Genomic DNA, 24,554 nt, shown 5'->3' on the forward strand with positions numbered 1-24,554 from the left:
CCTCGCTACAATAACCACCTTTTAAAATTTGAGTTAATTGAAAACCGGAGTCTTCTGCACGGAAGCTAAGGAAATGGAGCGCCAGCCTTCCCTATCCTCTGAGCTCTGGTCCCCATTGCATCCGAAATCGGCGGGAGCAGGAAGCAGAGAGTGGTGGCTCAGGGTTTGGGGGGAGGGGGGAGCAAAGCCTTCCTGGTCCTTTCCTAGGAGAGCCTTGTGTTCTCTGGTCCTGGCAGTTTTAAAACTTAGCCTTTATTTTGTGAGGCACTTCTGTTGATTCTTCGGAGATTCTTATTACTGGGGACCCTTAATCTGTAGTTCTTTCAACCCAGGAGAATGCTTTCCTTTTGGTTTAATCTGTAGAACAGACTAGAGTTAATTTTTTGTTGGCCAGCCTACCTTATCTAGAGAGACCTTTTGATTATCACAACTAAGCTTGTCTCCTTAAGGGAGATAAAGCAGTGGCCGATATAATCACCTGCGGCAGGTACGAACCTGTTAGAAACAGTCTCCCTCCAGTGGAGAGGATGACTGAGGAGAGGGAATCCCTATAAGAGAGCTGGGATGGGGTATCCCTGCCTTTTCTGATAGTGCTTGTAACAGTTATCTACTGCCGGATACCAAGCTACCCCAAACTTAGGCAATTTGGGCAGAGCTCGTGGGAGTACCCTCTGGGTCGTTCCCAGTCTGGCTTTTCTTGGCAAGGCTCACTCACACGTCTGGGACCTCAGCTGGGAAGGCTGAGACAGCTGGACCTCTCTCCATGTGGTGTTTCGTCGTCCAGCAAGCCAGCCTGGGTTTGTCCACATGGTGGCAAAATTGTTCCTAGCGGCAGGAGAGCCAGCAGCAAGGCACCTTGACGCTGGGCTTGGAACACACACAACGCACTTCCACTGCGTTCTGTTCTGCAAAGCAAGTCACAAGCACCCTGAATTTAAGAGGAGGAGAAACAGGCTCCACCTCTTGGTGAGTGGAGTTACAAATAATATGTGGCTACATTCAGTAATTTGCCACAGTGCTTTAAGACGTAAATGCCTTTTTCTCAATGTCCTAAGAGAACAAGCCACGTAACAGAAAACAGAGGACCAGCCACAGCCAAACCAGTCCACATGAGAGGTCATCAACATCACCTCTTTGACCACTTACAACCAAGAATGCCCAGATAGTGACACAGCTGCTTTGGACGAGGAGAGTGAGAATAGAAAGATGGGCGATTAAATGCCACTTGTATCTTTTCTTTTCGGTTCACAATATCAAATAATAAATAGGCCTTTTGTTTCCTTTCATAAGTACAGTATTCTAAAACTGTTTCATTTGAGCTCCGGAGAAGTGAAATAAGCTTTCTGTAAACCCAAGCTGTTACCAAGGACATTGTTTTGTGATAAAGTTTAAGTCCAAGTTCAACTACACATAGTGAATGCCAGGTGCTGTAATGCTTCACAGTTGTGTGACACTCCAAGTGGGTAGAGGGGGCGTATGTAGCATGATTACCATCTCCCATCCGTGTTTTTTGAAATTTTGGAAATTCGTTGCCACGAATTCATTGCGCTTGAGTTTAAGAATATATTTGAGTTTTCCCTGGCCTCGCATCCACAGCAAGTGACATTTTGAAAAATGTATTGAAATGGACTTAATCTAACCTTCATGTGTACCAGTGAAGGTTCAATGCAAAACAATCAGTATGACAAACATTTCAGCCTATTAGCCTAAGTATTTAGGGCTGTTTATTTTGAAATGTTTTCAAGGTTTCAAGAACGTAAACATATCAGCTGGAAAAGATACATTTCTACCCATTTCCATCCACCCACTCAGATGGAAAAGCCAGTATATTTTTATAGCTCAAAAAATCAGTTATTTTCCCAGGCAAATACACGGGTGGAATTTTCAAGGCATTTTCCAATGTTACACCTGTGGACTGGAGAACAGAATCAGGCTCTTTGTGTGTCAGGAAGGGAAAAGCATCAAGTACTGAATACCTCTTGGCTTTGGCACAAAGACACTATTTAGTATGATATGTGCTTACATTATAGATGCGAACCAGCATTTAGGCACGTAGCCAATATATAATCACTCACGTTATGGCTGAAAGAGCCATATAATGTGGTATAATGTCATGATGGAAACTTGACCCTTTCCGCCTAGATTTTGGTACCCTGCTGATTGGATATTGCCTATGCTAACTCCTCTGGATAGATAACAGAATTGTGCAAATTGTTAAAAAAATACAGCAAGGGCAAGCTTTACTCTTTCGGCTACTACATAGTAACACTTGGTAGTGATTTTAGAAGAGAACTGTTCAAATAGCTACACTGTTACGTGCTGAGTTCATAAAGTGTTTGAACATACCTCTTGTAGACCACTGTTTCTCCCACTTCTTTTGGGCTGTCTCATACTCTCCAGAATGAACAGAATGCTTTCAATACTGCAGGTGCTGAACTACCTTTATCCATTTTCCTTTAAGTAGCATGATATTCTTTAGGTGAGCAATTCTTATTTTCCCAGGAAGATTTTTGTAAGTAGTGAATAGAAAGTCATTTATTCTTTTTTTTTTCTTTTCTTTTTCCCCCTTTCTTTCTTTTTTTCATTCTTTTCTTTCTTTTTTTCTTTTCTTTCTTTCTTTGTTTTTTTTCTTTGTAAAGTATCAAGGTGCAAAGGGAAAAAACATGGGCTTTGCTGTCAGATGCAATAATCCACCACGGCCACTTTCTAGCTAGTTAGTTACAAACCTCCTTGAACCTCAGTTTCAAGGTCTGCATAATCAGGGCAATAGCCCCAGCTATGCAGGTGGCTGGTGATAATGAGCAACATGGTATGTAAATTTCTGAGCAGCTTGTAGGTATGTTATTAATAGGCAAAATTATCATTGTACTTTGCATAGTCAGGACGTGTCTGCATTTATGTCTGTGGTTCATCTTTTAGTTATGCATGTTGAAGTGTTCTTTTATTATATAAAACATTTAGTTTATACATCGACCTGGTTCCCATATTCTTTTAGGCACGTTTTATTACTATTCCTGATAACAGCTTAACCAGCAGTGTTTACGTCAGTTGGGCACGAAGTGGATTCTGGGGGGACTGAGCTCTGAGGCACAGCTGGTCTACTCCCTGTGCTGTGTCATGGGGAAAGCACTGCCTTCCAGGGAGGACACTTGTACTTTTGTTCTTAAAATGATAAACTCTAGTTGATAATATTTACCTTGACCAGCCCACACAGTAGTATATGATGAACTATGACCACTTTTTAAAATGTTCTTACTTAAAATGTGATCTTAAGTTAGTCTTAAAATGCTGTTTTTAAGAATTTAAAAATGATACTTTAAAATATTATTATTTTAAATACCTCATATAAGTGGAATCATGCAGTATTTGTCTTTTTTGTAACTGGCTTATTTCATTTAGCATAATGTCCTCAAAGTTCACCTGTATTGTCACCTGTAGCAGGATTCCCTTCTTTTTTAAGGCTGATAGTATTCCACTGTATGTTTAGTCCGCATTTTCTTTATCTGTTCATCCATCAGGCAATATTTAGGTTGTATCCACACGTTGACTTTTATGAATAGTGCTGCAATGAACGGGGGAGTGCTAACAATCTCTCTGAGATCCTGATTTCCATATTTGGGGGATAAATACCCAGAAATGGGATTGCTGGATTATATGAAAATTTTCTTTTTAATTTTTTGAGAACCCCCCCATACTATTTTCCACGGCAGCTGCAGCATTGTACACTCCTACCAACAGTGTACAAGGTTCCAATTTCTCCACATCTTCCCCAATACTTAACTTTCAGTTTCACCGGCTCCAACTGTGATCCCTGCCCCTCCCCCAGCGATGCTCCAGTTCCCCTCTTCCCTGCCTTTCCAGAGCTCAGACCGAAAAACAGAGAGTCACGCTTGCCTTCTCCTTGTCTCACACCCCATATCCAACCCATCAGGAAATCCCACTGAGTCTACCGTACACATACACCTGGGATGTACCCACTTCTCACCACCTCCCAGCCTGGTTCAAGCCTCTCTCTTATCTCACCTGGATTGTTGCAATAACCTCCCAGAGGGCTCTGCCTGCTTCCACTCCTGCTGCCTTGAAGTTCCAGTTGGCCTGCGTCCTTCTACCCAAAACCTGCTGATGGCTCCCATCTCGCTCAGAGTAAAAGCAAAGTCTCCAGTGACCTACACAGGCCCTGCAGGACCTGTCCCCCTCCCCGACCCCGCAGTTCACTTACCTGCCTCTCACCTCACCCTGCTCCAGCCACATTCACTCTTTTTTGCTTTTTCTCCAATATGCCAAATACGCTCCCACGTAGGGCCTTCCCCCTTTCTCCTCCCTCTTTCTGTGGCCCCCTTCCCTCCTCAAAACATTTGCAAATGTCCCTTCTCTCCGAGACTTCCCTCCACCACATTGTTTCAATTGCAGCCCCCACCTTTATCCTCCTTCTCCACTTTTTTCTTCTCCAAAGACTTATCGCCTTCTTATCAATTCTGTACTCACCTGTTTTGTTCATGGCCTGTCTCATGTAGAGCAGGAGACTTGTAAATGTACATGATTTTCTCCCCACTGCTGTATCCTTAGTGCCTAGAACTAAGACCCTCCATGAATATATGAATGGATGGATCAGTGAATGGAAGCATGTGTTTCCATTGACTAGTGACAGCCCTTCCTCATGCAGACGAGGGATAAGTATGTAACCGTGCTCTTGAAAACATTTCCAATGTTAAAAAAATTTTCCAAGTCAGAATCTCTACAATGATTATTGCTGTAAATATTACACTACAGCTTAAAATGTAAAGTAAATATTATTTTCATCAGAAAGAAAGCTGGTTATTTGTGTGAAGGCCTTGCTCACCTAGGTGTTGAAGGGTAATTAACAGGGCACATCCAGTGCCTCTGTGGAGCTTGAAAGGCAAGAAGTCGGATTTTTGAGTCTATGGCTTGATGGTATGGATTTGTCATCTTTCTCCACTGCTCACCAAATGAAGAATGAACTGAAACAGTTTTTACAACAGTTCCTTGCATTGAAGAAGTTTTAAAATGTAGAAAGAAATGTGTCTTCATTTTTCAAAGCTCTCCATAGTGAGGAATTCTTAATTTTTATGTTAACTTGAGCTCAGAATGGAATTTCAACGATGCGACGAGGGTTGCAGGCAATGTGTTCTGGTGGAAAGGAATTTTTGTTCGTTTGCTTTGTTTTCTTCCCCTTCTGTCTTTGCCAGTAATTGGCTCCGACGTTTCAATGAGCTCCCATCACGTTTCTGTTTTCAGGCTGCAAAACAGGAAGGAGAGAAATTAGTGCTCTTTTATAACAATGTTGTCATGTTGTATAAACAAATGTTGGGAAAGGTAAAAATACTTTAAAGTGTGAGGAAGAGATTTACAAGTTCGGGTAAAGCGCTATTATGTATTCGACATGTACGCAGAGAGGTAGTGCTTAGGACTTATTGTGTGAACCCCGGTGATTAAAGATTTCCCCAGGGAATTGCCCCACCAGGTGCAATCCTTGTCTACCTTGAAGGCCAGATCTACCTCTGTACTTGCACACTCTAAAAACTTTGCTATACAAATGCAAGGTACTATGTTGTTACTAAGTTAGGTATTCTTTTTACTTTAGAAGAACTCCTTGCTAGTCTGATGGACCTGAAAGTTTACAAAGCACTTTCTAATATGTTAATCTGTGCTTGAGAGGATCAAGGGTTTTAATGAATCTACTGGCCTGAATTATATGTCAGCATTTTTAACTATGAAATCTGCGCGTGTGTTGGATGTTGTTCTAATGCAATTGAGGCAGGAGATAGATGGCTCCAGGCTAAGCAGCTGGAGTTCATCCCTTGTGTACAGACACCCCAAAACAGCAGAAGTGAGGAGAAGCTGAGCCCTGCCCAGATAAGAGATAGAAGACCACATGTTTCTCCTTCTCGAGGTCAAGGAGACCTTCCCGACTACACGTGCGCAGAAAAGCTCCTCGGAGTTCAAAAGGGAGCGGGCACCGCCTCATAGTAGGTGATGCCAACCTACCCATAGGCCTCTTCGCTGGAATCCATCCTGGCTAAGGGATGCACGTACACACAGGGGAGGACCCTGAGATAAACCAAATACGGACTCAGAACCAGGCAAAGCAAGATGACCGGCCAAAGGAAACCCGGAAGAAATGCCCCACAGAAGTGATTCAAACTACCACGGGGGCACAGGACTCTCTTTCTGAGCACGACCCTGTGAGTCTATTCACACGTACTCTTTTTCCTCCGATAAACACTTTACTTGTTTCACGACTTTCTGTCTTTGTAGGCATTCTTTTCTGCAAAGCCGAAGGGCCAGGGCCTGTCACTGACCGCTGGTCTAGTAGCCAGGATTCTGTGCTCTCCCTGCCCCGGCCTGACCTCAGTCTCTGGCTGGACTCAAAATCCTGCTTCAAGCCGCTGTAGGCTGAGGCCACCCGAGACCACAGTGGTATTTCCATTTCCATATTTTACACAAGCATCTACAAGATTGGGATTTGCCCCAGGTCACATAGCTGGTAGTTGACAGAAAGGAGATTCTGATGCCGAGCAGGGCCCTGTGGGGCTCCCAGGCACAGAGGCCTTTTTGTCCCCCATTTCTGGTAGGCAAGACTCCAGCCTCCATGACCTTCCCTGAGTTCCAAAGGGCAGATTCGAACAGTTGGTAATCAAGGGAGAAGCAGCCGAGAGACCACCTGAGGCGAGATTAAAGGGACCAGGGAAGCTCATCAAGATTAGGAGACCGACCACCTGAGACCCTGCACACACCCCAGTCTGGTCAGCAACCCCACCCTTTTGAAACTTTGCAGAAGAAAGAAGAATGTGAGACTGTTACTGCCTTGATCCTTATCACATACCCCTGACCGTGAGTCTTGACTATACAACCTCTCCCTATTCCCCAGGGAGGGGGGCACAGTTCTTGAGGCGCTAGCCTACTGTGTTCCCTCTTTGCCTGGCAAAGAAATAAAGCCATTCTTCCTTTCTCCTCCATAACTCTGTCTCCGTATTTCTGTTTGGCATTGGTGCACAGAGAGCCAAGGTTCTGGCAACAATTCCAAATTAGATGTCTTGACTCCTTCCCATTCTGTTGCCAGTACTCGCTGTGCGGATGGTCCAGGTGTCTGGCCATGGGACATATTTACACTTCTAGTCACCCCGATCAATATTATTCCATTGCGGTTTTTTCTCATCAGCAATTAAGTATTTCAAGAAAGGAAACCCAGTGGACTTAAGGTTCACTCATGGGTGTTCTTGAAAAACCACCTCTTCAAACCCTTCAAGAGAAATGAACCTAGATTTTATTTTACAAAGGTACAAATTCCAACTCAAATGTTTTTTTCTTTTTTTTTAATTAATTAATTAATTTATATTTATTTTTGGCTGTGTTGGGTCTTCGTTTCTGTGCGAGGGCTTTCTCTAGTTGCGGCGAGCGGGGGCCACTCTTCATCGCGGTGCGCGGGCCTCTCACCGTCGTGGCCTCTCCCGTTGCGGAGCACAGGCTCCAGACGCGCAGGCTCAGTAGTTGTGGCTCACGGGCTTAGTTGCTCCGCGGCACGCGGGATCTTCCCAGACCACGGCTCGAACCCGTGTCCCCTGCATTGGCAGGCAGATTCTTAACCACTGCGCCACCAGGGAAGCCCCAACTCAAATGTTTTCAAAGCGCCTCCTGATTGTCAATAGAAAGCATGATTATACTGTCAATGCTCTGATACTGTGTGTCTTCAAATCCCCCATTGCTGACAGATCACAGGCACTCAATCACTGTTTTTGAAGGTACAAATGCAGTATTTCTGTATTCGTTATTGGCACAGACGTATGTGTTCAGTGCGTTCGCCTATATTGTTAGTTACCTTCACGTAGGTGTGTATCTCGCCTTCCTTCCTTGAGGGCAGGACCACTGTCCTGTTCTTGTTTCCTGTTCTATCCTGCAAGCAACACCTGCTTTCGGCGTCCCCAAACCTTCAGTAGAGAATATTACACACAGCAGTTTTGGAGAGTAAAGGAGGAGGGGGCTGCATCTCTGAGGCAAGAGGTCCGGAGGGTGTTCTTGAGCCACGAGACGTGCACAAGTGAGAAGGAGAAGTAGGGAATTACATCCTTCCTTGCTCCAGAATCCTAGCACTTAGGAGAGAGCCCTGGGTGTCGCACCATATATGAGATGGGGGTGAGAGTCGTTTTATTCACTTATTAAAGGACAGAGTGACCCTACTGGGCCCGAAGACTTGACTTCATTCAGGCTACATATTGGCCGCTGCTTATTTGGGGTTATAACCCTTTAATAGGCAGCGTGACTAGTTCCAGAAACCCTCCTGCCCATCGCGTTGCCTTCTACCTCAGCACTTGTCACACACCTGTCATATGACTTGGTTCTGAGTCCTGCTCATTTGCCTGGAAACTATGTCCTTCTCAGAGGAAACAAACCTAAATGACTTTTTTTTTTTTTTTAATGTTTTATTTTATTTATTTATTTGGCTGCGCCGGGTCTTAGTTGCAGCATGTGGGATCTAGTTCCCTGACCAGGGATCGAACCCCGGCCCCCTGCACTGGGAGTGTGGAGTCTTAACTACTGGACCACCAGGGCAGTCCCCTAAATGACTTTTGAATAAACTATAATGGAAAAGAATATGTATAACTGAGTCACTTAGCCATAAAGTGGAAATTAACACAACATTGTAAATCAACTACACTTCCATAAAATTTTTTAAAAAAAGACAAAGGAAATCTTGTTTTGCTTTCACTTTGACTTGGCCCAAGGGTCAGTGGTGGACATGGTGGCCAGTTTATCGTGGCCCCCTGGGTTCAACGGTTGTCTGGCTCCACCCTTAAGGGCAGTTTTTTTTCGTTTTTTGTTTTTTAAAGGGCCAGTTTTAAATGATGACTAAACAACATCAGAACAAAACTTCTGGGTCTCAAAATTCTGGCATATTTTAGAAATGGGTAGGAAATTTAAATCATCAGTAAAGGGAATGAACAAGAGGATTCTGAACCATGGAGGCCTGTTTTACACTGACAGCAGCAGGCTGTTTTTACCTCCCCATTCTTTTTTTCTCTCTCTCTTTCTCTCCTTTTCTCCTTCCCATTTACCGAGTAATAAGAAAAACTGATGTCGATAAAAATTTTCCTCTTATCTCATCTGACTGATCAGTATGTGTTCTCTCCTGATCAGAGAGTCTTGTGGGGTTTTTGCTGCAAAAACCGTTTTCCCATCAGTTTGTTCTAAAATGCTGCATTCTCCTGCGCTTAGGCCAGGATAGGGATATTGTTCCAGTTTACGTAGGCGGAGAAGTAGCGCTGATCTCATTTCGACAGTAAACAATTGATAACTTCAGAAGTACCTCTTAAAATCAAGACTCCTCCTAATAAAACATCCTTTAAAAATTCTTTTCAGTTGCAGAACGGGGAATTAGCCAGCCTCTGTACCGCTCAGGCCTATCCTGGGCTCAGCTGTGAAACACCACCTTTCTCCCCGCCAAATGCACAGAACTGGGGACGCAGGTGCATGGCCAAGGCGTTTGCTCAAAGGTGAGAAGCCATGGACCCTGCCTTCAACGCAGCGTAGAACCAGATGACTTGGGAAGGACCTCGGGTTTCCTCTCTGCTCCTGTTTCCTGCATGGAGCTCACCAGAGCACAACGAGAGCAAATAGCTTTGAAACTGAGGTGCTTACGGAAGTTCCAAGTGTGATGCCCCACGTGGAGTATATTTCCTAGAAAAGAAAGCCCAACTGCCGACCACCGGCCAGAGTGAAGAGCCCCAGCCTTTCTGATGTGGCCGCGCCAAACACTTCCATTTCCTGGTGGCTTAACGGTGGTGTATTCTTTCCCTGTTTCTAGGGCTGACGAGTTCCGCCGCCGTCTTTGCCGCCTGCAGGATGTGGACCACAGCACATCTCCTCTCACAGGGGACCTTGCTCCCATTACCGTGAGTATGGGACCGTGTTCCGTTTAAGACTTAGAGTCTGACTGTGGTCAGAAGAGAAAAGCACATCTGATTCTTGCTGGAGGGATTGTCATTAGCTTAATACCACTTAATAGTGAAGTGTGAGCTCTTCCTCGGCTATTAATCTATAAAACCTTAAACTTGTGCTCCTTGAACTCTTTTTTTCGGACGTATAGTCATCCTGCCACCCAGAGAATCGGAGAAATTGCCGTTGTTGTTAAGGTGAAGAAGGCTCTCTTGGGTATATGCGGTATTTTTTTTTTTTTGGCTGCGTTGGGTCTTCGTTGCTGCGCGCGGGCTTTCTCTAGTTGTGCCGAGCGGGGGCTACTCTTCGCTGCGGTGCGCGGCTTCTCACTGAGGTGGTTTCTCTTGTTGTGGAGCACGGGCTCTAGGCGCGCGGGCTTCAGTGGTTGCGGCTCGCGGGCTCTAGAGCGCAGGCTCAGTAGTTGTGGCGTATGGGCTTAGTTGCTCCACAGCATGTGGGATCTTCCTGGACCAGGGCTCGAACCCGTGTCGCCTGCATTGGCAGGCGGATTCTTAACCACTGCGCCACCAGGGAAGCCCTAGGCAGTATTTTTTTTGTTATGTGTGTGTGTGTAAATGTAATCCTTCCTCACCTAGTGTAAACTATTTTCCACGGCATCTGTGTAAGGCCCACAGCCCTTAATTTTAAAATATTGTGGCATATTTTAGTGGAGTCTAACAGATCAATTTCTTGCTGAAAATCAGAATTTCCTGCTGAAAGTTCGAAAGGAAGCCCTCCCTTTACTACATCACCCACTGGAACGCATGGTGCGCATGGCAACAGTCAGGTCTGTTTGGTGTCCCAGAATCGTGCTGGCTTTTTGCCTAAGTGAACACAGACCCCAGCTTAAAATGCCTAAGCTTGTCTCAATTCAGGGGTAAAATTCCGGTCCTCTGACCAGTGTCTGGCTGCCTGGGTTCAGACACCACCCATAGACCACACGTGTGATGGGAAGTAAAATTTTTCATGACTCCAAGAGGTTGCTCTGGAGATTGAACAAGGAAAAGAACTTAAAAAAAAAAAAAACCCATTTCCCCTTTATTTACAGAAACTAGTGTTAGAGGAACCCTGGCTAAGGGCACACGCTCAGTTGAGGGGTGTTCCAAGTGGTGTTAAAGGGTAGAGGCCAGAAGAGTGGGCTGATAATTGGGCAGACCACCGTAATAAAATCTGGGAAGTGGAAAAGCAGGTCTGGTGCTTAGTCTAGGGTCCACGTGAGAGCAAAGCTCATCTGAGGCAGAGAATCAGTTAGGATGACTTTAGTGTCAGCAACCAGCAGCCAGTGAGGAGAGGGAAAGTGCCTGAGAGGGAAGGTGGATTGAAAAGGTACCAACAAGTTGGGCCCAAAGGGATGAACTTGGCCTTCTCCATGTCAGGGGATGACACACCTTTGAGGACAGCTTTGTCAGTGGGTGTTATGGCCCCACTAATTCATCCAGCGGACACTAATTCAGCAGCTGCTGCGTGCCAGGCTCTACGTTAGGCACCAAGACAAGACCCTTACCTTCCTAGGACTTACCTTGTCGTGGGCAGCAGGACGTTGACTAAATACATGCACTTGGGTTGTGAGTTTTGATGAGGATCAGGAAGGAAATGAACACGGGGAGCTTCTCTGAATTGGGGAAAAGGGTAGAACAAAGGTGTCTTTCCTGAGGAAGTGACGTCTGAGCTCAGGCGTGAAGAATGAGTAAGAGCAACTTGTGCAGGTCATGGAAGAAGGAACTCTTCACAGAGAGACAGGTGTGGGGAAGAGCATCAGGTGCACGGCTGGGGCACAGCAAGTGGGCAGGGAGGATGCCAGATAGGGTCCTCAGGTTGGATGGGGATGAGGTCCCATGGGGCTTGTAAGTTCTGCTAAAATTCTATGATTTCAGTCTACGTGAAATGGAAACTTCCAAAAGCTTTTTAAGAAGGGAGGGGCATGCTCCAGCTTGAGTTTCTAAAAGCTTCCTCTGCTCTCTAAGGAGAATGCTTCGAAGGGACAAGAATAGGAGGGGGTGACAGGCGGAGACGATGCTATAAGGATGGGGGTGGGGCTGAGGAGACAGGGTGATGATGGCTTAGGCTTAGGGCTACACACGTGTTCCTGCACGTCTGCCCTCACCTTGATTTAACTTCCTGCAGCACCTCTGCGCTGGGATTGCAATAGGGTAGAACCTTTTTTTATTCTGTTATGAGTTAATCACTAAAGGGATGTTGCCGATAAGCTTAAATTCCACACAATGGCCCATCTCGGACCCCTGCCTCCGAGAGATGAAGGTAAATGAGCATTCAGCTAAAACACCTGTGTTTAGCCCCCAGGGACCCTCCTGAGCAGGCCCACCTGTGAATGACTGCACGAGGGAGAAATTAACACCTCCCCTCCGGAGGCTGACGGGAACCAGGAAGTGCTTGGCTTTAGTCCCGCCCCTTGTAGTATAAAAGGAGCCTGAATGCTGGCGCAGGCAAGATGGTTCTTTGGGGCACGAGCCCACCATCTTCTCGGTCTGCTAGCTTTCTGGATAAAGTCACTACTCCTTTAACAGGATCTGGAGGATGCAATATGCCAACCACCCACATGCTGAGTAGAGGAGAGACGACAGGCCCCGGTCCATCATCTGGGTGGCCAGTGAGTAAAGAGTTTCCTTCCTTTGTGCTGAGCCATTGCCTGTGGGGATCACTGCCCTCTCGCCCACGTTCCTTTTAGAACAGACGCACACGGAGAATGCCTTTGGATGGTGGATCCTTCCCACTGGGCACTGCTTGAGCTGCTTCTTGGCTTATTACACCTTTTTACCCATCACCTTTCCAGGAACCAGCCACCTTTCACACCATTTTGCAGGCTAGCAGGTGTGTGTGTGGTTTCCCAGTGCCCACAGTTTGGCCCCCTCCTTCCACCAGGGTTCCCTTACAGTATTGACCCAGAGAAGCCCCCCAAATTCCACAGTAAGAACTTGGAGTTCAAGGCAGGGAGAAGACAGAGCAGGGCTGTGAAAATACCCTCTAATAGTAGGAGAAATGTAAATGAAAAACACTTAGCAGGAGATGCCTTTTATAGCATCTACATTATTACAGTAACAGAAGTAAATTGTATTTTGATTGTGGCCGGTTGAAAACCACATCCTACACGTATGAGGTATATAATCAGCCTAATCAGTTGCTGATCCCAGGACAGTTGCATCCCAGTGTACAGGGAGAGTGCAAATAACATAGAGTTTATTCCATTCTTCTTAGTAATTTAAATGTCACTTTGTTAAATGAACTTGAAGACAGATTTGCATTACTTGAATGCAGGGTTTCCAATAATAACGTAACACTTTTTTTCGTACGAAGGGAATGGCTTCATATAAAAAGTAAGTGGTTAAATTCAAAACATTTTCCCAAAGGAGTGTCTTTGAGTGCTATGATTTTTAAATTTTGGGAGGGTTTCTGGTGTCAACTCTAAAGTCTCAGTATATGTGCCAATGACTAAGCTATTGTCTCTCAACCTACTTGTCTGTGTGTCGTTTTATGATCCCAGGGCTGGGACTCTGCAAAGCAGACTTGAGCTTTGCCGGCTGCTTCCCTGATAGACGCTGCCAGCAGGGGGTGCTTTGGACGCAGAAGGGGGATGGCTCCCCTCCCCAGCCCGGCCTGTCTCTTCATTCAGGGAGCTAGGGTTCATCCAAGTGGTGGCAGTTGAATGTGGTTTGTCCAGCGCTCACAGAACCTGCTTTATCTCACCCCATCAGAGAGAGGCAGCTGGGTTCCAGCTCAGCGGAGTCTCTTCTTCAAGCTGCCACATTTACATCATCTCAACCTCCAGTCCTGCAATTGTTCCCTCCATGATACCTTAGTGTCCCTTTTTGCCTTTACAGTTGCTCAATATCTAGGTAACGGTCGAATTATCTCCCTTAAATAGCCGATGTGCTTTCGGTGTCCTGGCGGTGCGGCCACCGCGAGGGACTGACCTCTGCGGGGCTTCCGGATCTCAGCCTCTTTCTGAGTTCAAGGCTGCGTTGCTCAGGCTCGGGGTAGCTGGGATGTAAGCACCACAGTCCCATGAGTTGGAGGTGCACTTGCCCGTGGGGGGCCTCTGGTCCTGCCCGACTTTGCTTTACACTGAACAGGCTGACGGAGTCCATGCAATAGAAGCATTGGGGGCACGATAGAAATAGAAGCCATACAAGTAGCATTTGCCAATTTTTCCAGCTGGACGCTGCTGAGAATTCTTACATAGGAGAATAAAGAGATTTCTTTTCCTAAAGGGAGCTGCTAACAGAAAAGAAATTTAAGCTCTGGGTCTGAGGGACTGTGGCTTAAAGCCCTAAGATGCCTTTTAGAAGCTGTTGTGCTTCTTGTAGCCAGAGTTGCACCCCTGGGACTCGGGGACTACGCCCAGGTGTAAAGTCTTCTCCTTCTTCATCTGTAAACACTCTGACAGCAGAGTGCGAAGAGGAGCTTACAAAAAACCACCTGAGGAGAAGAATCTGAGAAAGAATCGATAGGTGTATATGTATAACTGAGTCACTTTGCTGCATACCTGAAACTAACACAACATTGTAAATCCACTAGCCTTCAATATAAAATAAAAAATTAAAAACTATAATCAGGGGCTTCCCTGGTGGCGCAGTGGTTGAGAATCTGCCTGCCAATGCAGGGCACACGGGTTCGAGCCCTGGTCCGGGAAGATCCCACATGCCGCGGAGCAACTAGGCCCGTGAGCCACAACTACTGAGCCTGCGCGTCTGGAGCCTGTGCTCCGCAACAGGAGAGGCCGCAATAATGAAAGGCCCGCGCACCGCGATGAAGAGTGGCCCCCACTTGCCGCAACTAGAGAAAGCCCTCGCACAGAAACGAAGACCCAACACAGCCATAAATAAATAAATAAATAAATAAAAATTGTATAACTTTAAAAAAAAAAAAACTATAATCAATGACAACTTCTTAAGTAAGCGATTAGTCTAAATAAAGAGATGTGGGGTAAAACAACAACAACAAAAAACACCTGACCCGCAGCACGGAGGTGGGGTCAGAAAGCCACGGTGTCTGTTTCTGGCTCTACTATTTATAAGCTGGGTGATCATGGGCCAGGCGTGTCCCAGCTTCCTCATCTCAAAGCACACAAAGGTGACCCCTGCCCCGGATGGCGGTTTTGAGAATTAAGCGAGACCACATTTGTGAAGCGGTGGGCCAGGGCTTGCACCCCATAAGGGTGCCAGCATCCGCTCCCCTCCCCTAAGCCCTCACTGGGCTGACCCCTCCTCAAGACAAAGCCACCGGGCTGGGGTGAGGAGGGGGTGCCGACTCGCCGTGTGAGAGGGTTCCCGGTGGTCCTTGGCCTGCAGGGTGTAGCTTCGCCCCCTTCCCCAGTCACACGTCCACACGGTCCTGTAACGGACAGAACCAAGACCTTCGTGTCACAGCTTACAGAGCGAGTTTCACGTCCCACCTGGCTGGCGACAGTTACGCATCTCTTTGCCTCCCCTGAGACGTGAGGAAGCTACAGGGCAGCGCGGCCGAGAATTTAATCAGCCCGAGCTTCCGCCTCCAGGCAGCCCTGACCTTCCTCTTCATGTGGGCTGAGACTTTGTGCTTCGGGACCATGGCCCCCTCTCTGGGCATTTCAGAGATCTCCACGCCTCCCGTGCATCCTTGGTGTCACCTGGAAACGAAGACCCAACACAGCCATAAATCAATCAATCAATCAATCAATCAATCAATCCAAAGTTAAAAAAAAAAAAAAAAAAGACTCGGGGTCAAAAAAACTACCTGCTCTTCTTGAGGCCCAGGACCTCGTGACAGAAAGGCACCCGCAGGGTTGAGGTCTGTGCCTGCAAAGGCAGTCCTCTGGGAAGTGGGCAAGGGAAAAAAAAGAGGGGAGGACTCATAGATTCAAAGACACTAAAGAGACATATCAGCTAGTTGCAGATTGTTCCATCCTGATCGAAACAAAGTAAGTTTTAATAAAAATTATGAGACCATGTGGAAAATGTTAATGATGCTTGGGAATTTGATAGTATAAAGGAATCTTTGTTAACTTTGCTGCGTGTATTTATTGTTATTATCTTTTAGGGATATATTTTGAAATACTTATGGACAAAATTATGTAATGTCCAGCATTTGCTTTCAAATACTCTGGTGCGGGTTGAGGGCTGGTGAGTGAGTGGGGTACAGATTTTTGGCCTTGTGTAGATAATCACTGACGCTGGGTGACGGGTACAGGGGGGCTCATCACATTTCTTTTTCTACTTTTGTATATATTTGACTATTTCCATGATAAAAACTTATACTTAGAAAAAAGGAATATTCTCCTACAAATATTCTTTCATCCACTGTCAGCAGGGCAGATGCATTGCAAGTGTGTTTTTTTTCTTAATAACATCTGCAGGTCTGAATTTATGAATTGGCTGGCCTGGAAAAGGTGCAGTCCCTCTAATAGTACTTTCTTTGTAGGAGTTACTTGATTGTTGTGTAGATTTCATCATTTTCCCCCTCCCTTTTTTCATAGATTCATTCATTTGTTAAATAAATAGCTATTGAGCCTCTCCTATGTTCCAGTTAAGTACTTACCCCTGGGAATACAGGAGTGAGGTAACAGGCAAGGGCTGAGCCCTCTTAAAATCTATAGCCCTCGAGTGAGGAGGGCACCGCAGGGTCCAGGGTGGTGCTGGGAAGTTCAGGCTCCTGAAACAGGTCCATGATGTCTCTTCCTATCCAGAACTCAATCTCGACTCAATTGCCAGGTAGAAATGGACCATCAGATCTGAGCTTGCCCAAGTCACATCTCCAATGACGATCAGACAAGGGAGAATATAAAAACGTCCTTTTACAGTTCATCCCGAAACAGATGTTTTCCCGCTCATTTCCCCTCCCCAGACTCAGAAGGTTAACTCCTATCACATAAGAAAAGTTGTATCACATGCTAATGTGCCAGGTCGTTTTAACAATCTGATCACAGCGAGACCTGGAAATTCAATTACTGGCTTGTATCCTGTGGAAAGAGAACAGAACGGGTATCCAGAGCTTTCTGTTGAGAAACAGAATACAGGCAAAATCAAAATGCCTTCTATATTTAAAATGGATAACCAACAACCAATAAGGACCTAGTGTATAGCACAGGGAACTCTCTCAATATTCTGGAACAACCTAAATGGGAAAAGAATTTGAAAAAGAATAGATACAGGTATGTGTATAACTGAATCACTTTGCTGTACACCTGAAACTAACACAACATTGTTAATCAACTATACTCCAATATAATAAAGTTTTTTAAAATGCCAGACTCTACAACCTTTATGCTTATGACAATGGATATTTTCATTAAGGTTCTGTGTCCAGTGTCACACACATATTCAAGCCTTTACTGCCAGATTAAGCACCCTTTCTTCCCTCTAGACTAGAGACTACAGTTTTTTTTCTTGAGTACATAACTTTCTCTCTGCTCTCTTTTTCTCCCCACCCGGCCGCCTCTCCCCATGCGGAGCCATCCGTCAGGGAGTTTTGGTAGGAAACCCTTGTGAATTTGGGAGACAAGCATCTTCAGATACAGAAACCACAGGAGAGAAGGGGTTGGGGTGATGAAATTGAAGGGAGCTCGTCAACAGCAAGAGAGCAAACGTCCAACCTGTTCCTTTTTCCTTCCACTCTCCGCCCTTCCCAGACCTCAAATGTCCAAAGCCTGGAGTGTCCGTTCATGGGCTTATCTGCACCCTGAGGTTTGAGATATATGTGTGTCTCAGGGCTTCATGTTGTTCAGTGGATTCAATAGAGAAAAGAACTTTTAAAATACTTTTCTGTCTAAGCAGTTCATGAGCCCTCGGGTGGGCGTCTAGGGAGTGTGCCTGGGGATAACCTGGATGACACAGGCGTGCAAATGACAACTGATTGTCACCCACCTGGCCACGTCCCACTCCAGGAAGGTTTTCACCACTGAGCAGGTTTAAATCACTTTTATTCGTAGTCACATACTGTGTAGAGAAAGCTTGTATTTGGCCATTTGACTAGAAAGAGGAGCGTCGGGGACGTTGATATTGCAAAATAATTGTTAATAAGAAGCACAAAATGGCAATGAGTCTGCAAATTCCTCTCAGTAGGATCTGCGTTGATCTGCAGATACCTCCTATTGCACCTGATTGTGTGACTAGTGCTTCAATATTTAATGTTAAAAACATAAAATATATCAAATTTGGCTTTTACTTCACCACGAATTAAACACATAAAACTATTTCTACAGTCAACGTGTTATTTGCAGAGTTTTTACAAATATTAGTGTGAAATGTTCTCCCTTATTTGTCATTGAGGAAAAAAAAAGCAAAGATTATAAAAAGTCAGTTAATTTTTTAAGAGCAACATGCAAGATTTCTAAATATTGGGCCATGAAATGAATTTTTAATATAACTGACACAGTAATGTGTGGTTAAATTTCAACCTGCATTTTAATATCCATTCAGTCTCCAAGGATGAGAAAATATACCATTTTAAAATTAATTCACCAATCAATTCTAAAATTGTTAAAGTGAATGAAATATCCTATGTCATCTCTATCTTGATAAGATGAAGATGTGATGTTTTATAGGTAATAATTAAAGATTGTAAAATATGAACCATAAGATATGGTTTTAAAAACAGCGATATAAAATAATTTTTACTTAAAAATCACAAAGCACTGAAGTTATTTGGAGAAACGACTAAGAGCACACAAGGGGTTATTTATTACCATCACAGGAGTTTGTAATAAAAAAGAAAAAGGCCTCTGCTTGGTAGGATCCCCACTGAGTGCCCCCTCCTCCAGGTCTTTCCTGGGGGTCTGAAGATCTCAGGGCATCGGGCACGCCACAGAATTGAATGATCACCAGGGGTGGCTTAGCCGCTGCTGCTTGGAGCTGGCTTTCTGGCCCTCTCGGTGCTCCAGGCATGGCTGAGCAGAAAACCTGTCCTCCTGAGAGATTCTGGGAAGGACTCAGGGTACACGTGGGACTCGGAGGTTCTGCTCGGCTTTGTGGGGAGTGGGCTTTGCACCTCGATGAGCCCACAGGTCAAGCAGGGCCATCAGACTGCAAAATGGAATCAAGAATGACTTTCTCTGTTGATGAAAAATAACTTGCAAAATGAGTAGGGGAGACATATCTCTTTCCAAATGAATAAAGTGACCTTAGTGAAAAAACTGGAGAGAGCTGTATTTTAGTCAACAGGACTGGACTGGTTTTACTTTCTTAGTTTTGACAAAGGTGCCACAGTACTGTGAGTCAGCAGCTTTAGGAGCAGGCAGGTGAAGGGTAGGTGAGGGTTCTCTGGATGACCTTTCTGTAGGTTTAAAATTATTTTAGGGACTTCCTGGTGGCGCAGTGGTTAAGAATCCGCCTGCCAGTGCACGGGACACGGGTTCGATCCCTGGTCTGGGAAGATCCCACATGCCGCGGAGCAACTAAGCCCGTGCGCCGCAACTACTGAGCCTGTGCACTAGAGCCCGCGAGCCACAACTACTGAGCCCGTGAGCCACAACTACTGAAGCCCGTGCACGTAGAGCCCGTGCTCCGCAACAAGAGAAGCCACCGCAATGAGAAGCCCGCGCACCGCAAGGAAGAGTAGCCCCTGCTCGCCACAACTAGAGAAAGCCGGCACGCAGCAACGAAGACCCAACGCAGCCAAAAATAAATAAATTTAAAAAAATATTTTAAAATAAAAGGTTATAAAATGAAGTGCTGAAAATATCCCTTTTACAAGGAGTGCTAGAGATTTTGATGCCGCATGGAGAGTGTTTGCGCAGCTCAAATCCAGCACCTCGCTTGAAACATTTAGTGTGGAAGCACCTTGAAAACCGCACTCGGATGCGGGGCGCACACAGCTCACTCTTCGGGGGGGTGGGGGAACGTTCTCGGCCCTGGATCAGGGTGTCCTCATGTAGCCCGTTTGCACCTGGAGTTGCCGGGGCAGTGCCTGCCCCATCTCTTTTATGTCCTAATAATGCCGCCTTTCCGGCCACCCATTGAATTGGGTTCCTACTGCATTTCACACTTGGATTAACTCAATCATGCAAATGATGTCAAGCCTAAAAGAAATCGGGCTGTGGGCAAATAAGAAATGCTAATAAACACTGAAAATACGGCTCAGAGCGGGATGCTCCTTTGTGACACCGCAGCCCGCGGTCCTTAGATTCCTGTGCTCAGGCCGAGCAGGGGTTGGGAGCTGTAAACAGGTTTGAGTTCTAACATAAATAAAAACCGCAGGGCTAATTAGACTCCCAAATCTTGATTTCACCTCTTTTGGTGGAATGAACTGCTTCCAACAAGATTAGCAGGATAAAGTTTCCCATGTAAAGCATTCCTTGGAATATTTTTGTTTGTCCTTAGCAAGCGGAGATTTCCAGGGGATGCTTTGTAGGTTTCCTCAGGTTCCTTCCTGTATAAACACCATGATGTCTTGGCCCCAGGGCCCTGGTCTCTCTATTTGGAGGGCCCTCTATCAATCACACTTGTCCAGACCCTAATGGCCTTTGAAGGCCCAGTTAAAACAAAATCTCTTGATTCAGAAAGCTTTCCTGATGGCTTTCAAGAGAAGGGCTTCCTCCCTGCCCTGAGCTCTGCCCTGTTCTGCTGGGTTACCAACATTTACTGTCTCACATCTTATGCTTTTGTGCACATGAAGCTCCTTTCTGCCTGAAATGCAGTTTCCCTGATGGAGCAGCTGTGACATCAAGGTATCTCCTGCAGATCTACCGTCACAGCTTATCCTCACCATTGTGGGTGGTCAGCAACTATTCTTAGAGGATTTACTGGGAGTTTAGGTGGTGGATGAAGAAAGGACCACAGTAGTGGAGGCCGATAGAGTCCCTCATCCTGTTCTGTTCACATGATTTGGTTTCAATTCTCCCCAGGCAGAGAACATTAGGCAAAGAAAGGGACCCACTGTGTATGCTTCTAAATAAAAACCAGGGAATTCCCTGGCGGTCCAGTGGTTAGGGCTCCACGCTCTCACTGCAGGGGCCGGGGTTTGTTCCCTGGTCGGGGAACTAAGATCCCGCAAACCGCGTAGTGCAGCCAAAAAAAAAAAAAAAACACCCCAAATTTTAAAAATAATTTATTTATTTTATTTATTTATTTTTGGCTGCATTGGGTCTTCATTGCCCCACGCAGGCTTTCTCTAGTTGTGGGGAGCAGAGGCTACTCTTCATTGCAGAGCACAGGCTTCTCATTGCAGTGGCTTCTCTTGTTGCGGAGCATGGGCTCTAGGCGCGCGGGCTTCAGTAGTTGTGGCATGCAGGCTCAGTAGTTGTGGCTCATGGGCTGTAGAGCGCAGGCTCAGTAGCTGTGGCTCGTGGGCTGTAGAGCGCAGGCTCAGTAGTTGTGGCACACGGGCTTAGTTGCTCCGTGGCATGTGGCATCTTCCCGGACCAGGGCTCGAACCCGTGTCCCCTGCATTGCCAGGAGGATTCTTAACCGCGGCGCCACCAGGGAAGTCCACACACCAACTTTAAAAAGAACCAGATGTGCACAAGGAGGCGCTGGGCCCCCCCGGAGACACTCGGAGGCATGATTCCTGCCAATCCCGGTCTCCAGGGGGTGAACGCCACACGCAGAGGTGCAAGTGTGACCCCTGCTCCCTCCTGACTCCTCACTCTGGTCGGCACCGGCCTCGCTCCAGGGTTCACCTACTTTGCTTTAAAGCTGTTGACCTAAGGCTGCCTTCACAGAAAACTTCCTATGTCCAGGAACATGAAGTAGGTTTAAGCTTATTGAACACAGACACTACACTCAAAACTTCTCTGTATCATTCACAGCACCCAGCCCAGAATGGAGCTCAAAATGATTAGTTGAAGAATTGCCCCCACCAGTGGAATAAGTTGACCTATCTGGACCTCTCTCCGTCTTTTCTCCCTTCCTTCACCTCACATGCCCATGACCTGTCGCTGGAGAACGCAGCATGGAGAGAGCACAGCTTGGAGTGAACAGTGCCGTCCGTAAAGATGACGATGAGGTCACTAGTAACAATTTTTTAAAATTGAAATCTAGTTGATTCACAATGTTGTGTTAGTTTCAGGTGTACAGCGAAGTGATTCTGTTATACATATGTATACATATTTATTCTTCCTCAGATTCTTTTCCACTATAGGTTATGATAAGATATTGAATATAGTTCCCTGTGCTATACAGTAGGTCCTTGTTGGTTATCTATTTATGTACATAGTAGTGTGTATACATTAATCCCAAACTCCTAATTTATCCCCCCCTTCCCCTTTGGTTCCCCTTTGGTAACCATAAATTTATTTTCTATGTCTGTGAGTCTATTTCAGTTTTGTAAATAAGTTCATTTTTGTCGTATTTTAGATTCCACATGTAAGTGATACCATATGATGTTTACTTTTCTCTGTCTGACTTACTTCACTTAGTATGATAATCTCTAGGTCCATGCATGTTGCTGCAAATGGCATTATTTCATTTGTTTTTATGGCTGAGTAGTATTCCATTGTGTATACATGTACCATATCTTCTTTGTCCATTCAGCTGTCGATGGACATTCAGGTTGCTTCCATGTGTTAGTTATCGTGAATAATGCTGTTATGAACATAAGGGTGCATGTGTCTTTTCGAATTAGAGTTTACTAGCAACAATTTTGAGAATAACTTTTACTGAGGGCTTCCTATGGGCCAGGTGCTGTGCTTAAGTGACTGACACGCATTATCTCATTTAATCCTTCTGACATCCTGTGGCGCAGGAGCTAAATTATTGTCTTTATGCCTCGTACACACAAGGAATCTGGGAGAGTCAGAAGTGTGACTTCAGACCCCAAGCCCCAAATCAGCAGGAAAAACTTTCTCCTGGTCCTGGGGTCCTTCTCACCAGGAAGGCTGCATCGGGCACAGAGGCAAGGCCTGAACATACATTTTCTTAAACATGATCATTGTTTTCGACAGGAGGACTGGAATGCCACCGGTCCCTTCCCCTGGCTTGATGTAAAGAGCCTCACCTCCATCTCTGGGGAGGCGACCAATGCCTGGGGATTACTTCCTGGAGGACTTCGTTTCTGTGACCACATGCAGATGTCAGGAGTCTGCAGAGTTCATCCGAGGATCTATCTCCAAGAGCCGTGATTTTCATAAAAGAGCCATAATAGTAGACTTCATGCCACATTCATTTTTACCTTTCTGCCCCTCTGTGAGAAATACTGTCAATAAAACTCTCCACCATAATCCTTTTCATCTTAAGCCCACTCACTTATACTTAATGTCCACCAAAGTAGGTGGGTTAAAAGTAGCCTCTTGTTCTCTCCCCTTCAAGGTGATTGGCACCCCTTTCCACTCCAAATGAGAGAGAAAACCAAAGCTCAGCTGTGAACCCCTTCCAGAGGCTTGTTGGAGCCGCACACACACCCCTGACAGATACAACAGGGATTAATGAGCCGTGACCAGAAGTTTGATTTTTCTGTCAAGTGCTCCCATCCGTTTTTAATAAACAGAAGAACAACATAAACTCCATTGCCTGCTGGGCACGGCTTCCGCCGAGCGGGTTGCTCCTGGCACCATGAGTGCCGAGCTGAGTTGTGATTATAAACAACCGACAAATGCTTTTACGAGCCCCTTTGGTCGGCTACTCTGGCGACTGGCTCTGCTCCCCCCAGACCCACTTCTTTGCCTCTGTTCAATATGGGCCTCTCCGTGCTTTGCCAGGGGAAACCGTCAAGTGTAATATCACATTTACAACTAAATGGCTTCAATTTATTGTCACCGGTGTAAAAATGCCAAAATACCCACTGTTTTCCCTTTAAGCCACGCTGTGTGCTCTTTTGCAGAAGGCTGTCTCCTGCAAGTTCTGGATTTGGAGCCAAGGCACAGAGAACTTAAGTAGCAGATGGTGGGAACCAGGTACAGTGGCGGGGCGACACCTGACATCATGGCACGCATCCTCTGTTTGGATGAAGCTGTATTTTGTGTCCGTGTGATATCTATTCTTACCAAAAATACTGCTTACCAGAACTTGCTTTTGTCCACATTCACCAAAAAATTACGTTGCTCAGAAAAGGAGACGTCTGTGTTGTAAAAATGATTATGAGTTCAGCATGTAGTTCTTTCTTTTTCTTTTTGGTTTTGCAAAACACACTAGGATTTATGTGGGGCATTTGCTTCTTTATTCCCCAAGATAGTTGCTGAAAAAGACTGGCTGCCTTAAACCCAAGTGACCACAGGATGTCACCAGTGTTCCATGAAAATTCCACCGAAAGGGCATTTACCTGGTAATGCAAAACTTGTTTCTTAAAGAAGAAAGGTCAGAGCACACACGTGTGGTCACACCTACAATTTCAAATAAAATCTGGGTTTGCAGAGGCTGCCTTGGCTTCATCACGTGAAATCAAAGCCAATCTGAACCTCGACTGTCCTTGAGGAAGACGTGCCACCTACTAGTAAACCAGTAAACTTAACAGCCCAGAGCTGCTATTTAATTGTCCCTGAAGAGAAGTCACCCTGAAGTGGAGTTAATAACCAATACCAGATCTTTTTTTTTTTCCCCCTCACTTTAATTTTCTTTGAAAGCTTCCTGCTCAAGCAATGTGGTGGCCAATAGCTAATGGAATTATGTGCTGCTCAGATACCTTCCTCGGACTGGGATATTTAGCAAATCCCCAAAGAAGAGTCTAAAAGAGCCCGGAAG

General features: G+C 45.6%; 1 long non-coding RNA gene across 1 annotated transcript in view; it reads left to right on the forward strand.

Annotated features, from left to right (window-relative positions):
• The window catches only part of LOC118906132, a 50,516-nt gene extending 26,365 nt beyond the window's left edge, over nucleotides 1–24,151 (forward strand). The window contains exons 2-3 of the long non-coding RNA XR_005022423.1: nucleotides 9,821–9,908; nucleotides 23,698–24,151. This is a non-coding gene — a long non-coding RNA (uncharacterized LOC118906132). The remainder of the gene's footprint in view (nucleotides 1–9,820; nucleotides 9,909–23,697) is intronic.
• The last annotated feature ends 403 nt before the right edge of the window (nucleotides 24,152–24,554 follow it).

The sequence above is a fragment of the Balaenoptera musculus genome, chromosome 13 (assembly GCF_009873245.2).
Source record: "Balaenoptera musculus isolate JJ_BM4_2016_0621 chromosome 13, mBalMus1.pri.v3, whole genome shotgun sequence".
In the NCBI taxonomy this organism is placed as follows: Eukaryota; Metazoa; Chordata; class Mammalia; order Artiodactyla; family Balaenopteridae; genus Balaenoptera; species Balaenoptera musculus.